General features: G+C 43.4%; 1 non-coding gene across 1 annotated transcript; it reads left to right on the top strand.

Annotated features, from left to right (window-relative positions):
• The first annotated feature begins 3,240 nt into the window (after positions 1–3,240).
• Positions 3,241–3,315, top strand: Trnat-ugu (transfer RNA threonine (anticodon UGU)). The gene has a single exon. It is a non-coding gene; the product is annotated as a tRNA-Thr (tRNA).
• Positions 3,316–3,687: the final 372 nt, after the last annotated feature.

Here is a 3,687-nt window from a genome sequence, read left to right as displayed (position 1 = left end):
GCTGCGGCGACTGGGACCGTCCTACTGCCTGTGGCGTTTTCCTCGTTAGTGGACTTTAAGACAGTCAAGACACGAGCGAGGTCTGATATCACTTGAATTTTCTGCATCATTATTCAGTGACCCATCACTTGACGGAATATACAGGGTTATTACAAATGATTGAAGCGATTTCGCAGCTCTACAATAACTTTATTATTTGAGATATTTTCAAAATGCTTTGCACACACATACAAAAACTCAAAAAGTTTTTTTAGGCATTCACAAATGTTCGATATGTGCCCCTTTAGTGATTCGGCAGACATCAAGCCGATAATCAAGTTCCTCCCACACTCGGCGCAGCATGTCCCCATCAATGAGTTCGAAAGCATCGTTGATGCGAGCTCGCAGTTCTGGCACGTTTCTTGGTAGAGGAGGTTTAAACACTGAATCTTTCACATAACCCCACAGAAAGAAATCGCATGGGGTTAAGTCGGGAGAGCGTGGAGGCCATGACATGAATTGCTGATCATGATCTCCACCACGACCGATCCATCGGTTTTCCAATCTCCTGTTTAAGAAATGCCGAACATCATGATGGAAGTGCGGTGGAGCACCATCCTGTTGAAAGATGAAGTCGGCGCTGTCGGTCTCCAGTTGTGGCATGAGTCAATTTTCCTTCATGTCCAGATACACGTGTCCTGTAACGTTTTTTTCGCAGAAGAAAAAGGGGCCGTAAACTTTAAACCGTGAGATTGCACAAAACACGTTAACTTTTGGTGAATTGCGAATTTCCCGCACGAATGCATGAGGATTCTCTACCGCCCAGATTCGCACATTGTGTCTGTTCACTTCACCGTTAATAAAAAATGTTGCTTCATCACTGAAAACAAGTTTCACACTGAACGCATCCTCTTCCATGAGCTGTTGCAACCGCGCCGAAAATTCAAAGCGTTGAGTTTGTCATCGGGTGTCAGGGCTTGTAGCAATTGTAAACGGTAAGGCTTATGCTTTAGCCTTTTCCGTAAGATTTTCCAAACCGTCGGCTGTGGTACATTTAGCTCCCTGCTTGCTTTATTCGTCGACTTCCGCGGACTACGCGTGAAACTTGCCCGCACGCGTTCAACCGTTTCTTCGCTCATTGCAGGCCGACCCGTTGATTTCCCCTTACAGAGGCATCCAGAAGCTTTAAACTGCGCATGCCATCGCCGAATGGAGTTAGCAGTTGGTGGATCTTTGTTGAACTTCGTCCTGAAGTGTCGTTGCACTGTTATGACTGACTGATGTGAGTGCATTTCAAGCACGACATACGCTTTCTCGGCTCCTGTCGCCATTTTGTCTCGCTGCGCTCTCGAGCGCTCTGGCGGCAGAAACCTGAAGTGCGGCTTCAGCCGAACAAAACTTTATGAGTTTTTCTACGTATCTGTAGTGTGTCGTGACCATATGTCAATGAATGGAGCTACAGTGAATTTATGAAATCGCTTCAATCATTTGTAATACCCCTGTACATGGTCAAAGTGATCTCACATCTGGATTCTGTGTCTAGCATTACGATGATCGTGTGTAGAGGCTCTGAGCTGAACGAACGTTGTCAGATTACATTCCTCGTCGTCCTACGGGATCGGAACCTAGCGTTGTGAAATGGGGTGCTTTTGGGTACATAAATCGATAACCACTGCTTCATGTAGCTGGTAACTTGGACAGCAACCGTTACATTTCTGAGATTTTAAAACTGGCGACAGTCCCCTATCTTCGAGGCCTTTGTGACATTGTCTTTCAACAAGATAACGCAAGACGGTGTGTTTCCCGCGTTGTTCTGACCTATCTCAATGTAGAGGGAGATATAGTGTTGCGCCCGTCGGCACGTTCTCTACATCTCTCGCCAACTGAAAATATCTACTCATAGACTGCGAGTCTACTATTATTGATGATCTCTGGTACATAGTTGAAGCAGCATGGAATGGTACACACGTACCTGTCAGCCAAGCTCAGTTCGGCTCGGGTCTGAGCCACTGTAGCTACCACTGGTGGATTCTCTGTGTACTAAAGTTCTCACTGGCCGTACCCACAAATCACCTGCAAATTTATTGTTCGTTCTACTACTCGGCCTGCGTATAATAAATAAAATTACTTTATTTTTTACCCTTCCTGGTATTGCAATGTCAACGGGTAGCAATGCAATTGTATTAAAACTTACATTTTATTAGCGCTTTTCGGATGTTGTCAAACACTATAAAGAAATAGCATAGTTTTGTGTCGATGTCATTCAGCTCCTCTGCGTATTTCGAGTCAGAACTTTCCAAGACGTGCTTGAGTTGTCATCTAAATGTAAAATATCATAAATGTCTACTTTAACTATGTATCATTGATTTTAAAAAGTGATAAGCATCAAAGGAGTCCTACATGTGTAGACATTCCAAGTTCCACAAGGTGCACTTTAGCTGTGTATTTTTCACTTATGACAAACCTATTTTAATTTTATTTTTGACAAACCTGTTTTCAATTTTATTTTTGCCAAACCTGTATGAAACGTTCAGCACACTCTCCACTAAAATGTGGAAAAAATATTTAGAGTGCAGCCAAGATTGCAATTATCAAACGAGATTGATATAACTTAAGTGAATGACGTATTCGACACTTCGATTGGAGTTTCTCATAATGAGTAATAAATGCACAATGGAACATGAGGTAGAACCAAAAAATTTTTTAATGATCTGAAGACGACAGTCTTACCTGGCGAAACGAGTCAATAAAAAACGGCTTTGAACGCCATCTGGCTATAAAAAATTTAAATGATAATTAAATAGACACCCTAGCTGCAAACAGGCGTTGATATACTTCACTGGGGACATGTTGAAAATGTGTGCCCCGACCGGGACTCGAACCCGGGATCTCCTGCTTACATGGCAACATGTCCCCAGTGAAGTATATCAACGCCTGTTTGCAGCTAGGGTGTCTATTTAATTATCATTTCATTTCTAGCAAAGCTGCATGGTCTTCCACGGTATGTGTTCTTTCGGGAACAGATACTACCGTCATATATAGTTAAAATATGGCTTCCCGGCCATTGACCTTCTTGTGTGAACGCACACGCTATGCCCGAACTCGTACGGGACTTGGTAGATTAATCTGCCACGAGTAATGAGTATGATGGGCAAACATCTATTAGGCGCACTACGAATGTAGTGGTGTGGACATGTTGGGAATGTGGATCTCACGGGGAGCGTGCAAGGGACAAGTCCCTGCAGACGCACTATCCTCTGTGCCCGCGGTGGCTCAGATGGATAGAGCGTCTGCCATGTAAGCAGGAGATCCCGGGTTCGAGTCCCGGTCGGGGCACACATTTTCAACATGTCCCCATTGAAGTATATCAACGCATGTTTGCAGCTACGGTGTCCATTTAATTATCATTTCATTTCTAGCAAAGCTGCATGGTCTTCCACGGTATGTGTTCTTTCGGGAACAGATACTTCCGTCATATATATAAAAAATTTCTTTAAATACATACAGATCGCTCCTTCTCATTTCTCGTTATGTGAAACTCCGATCAAAGTGTCGAATACGTAATTCACTCGAGTTATGTCAATCTCGTTTGATAACAGCAATCTTGGCTCCACTCTAAATATTTTTCCCTCTCTTGAGAAACATATAATATTCGAGAGGCCACTTGCCTTGGGGAAAAATACTCCCTTGTATGAAACATCTTTCAGA

The sequence above is a fragment of the Schistocerca nitens genome, chromosome 6 (assembly GCF_023898315.1).
Source record: "Schistocerca nitens isolate TAMUIC-IGC-003100 chromosome 6, iqSchNite1.1, whole genome shotgun sequence".
In the NCBI taxonomy this organism is placed as follows: domain Eukaryota; kingdom Metazoa; phylum Arthropoda; class Insecta; order Orthoptera; family Acrididae; genus Schistocerca; species Schistocerca nitens.
Note: the sequence above shows the minus strand (reverse complement) of the source record. Positions and strands in the feature narration are given on the sequence as shown.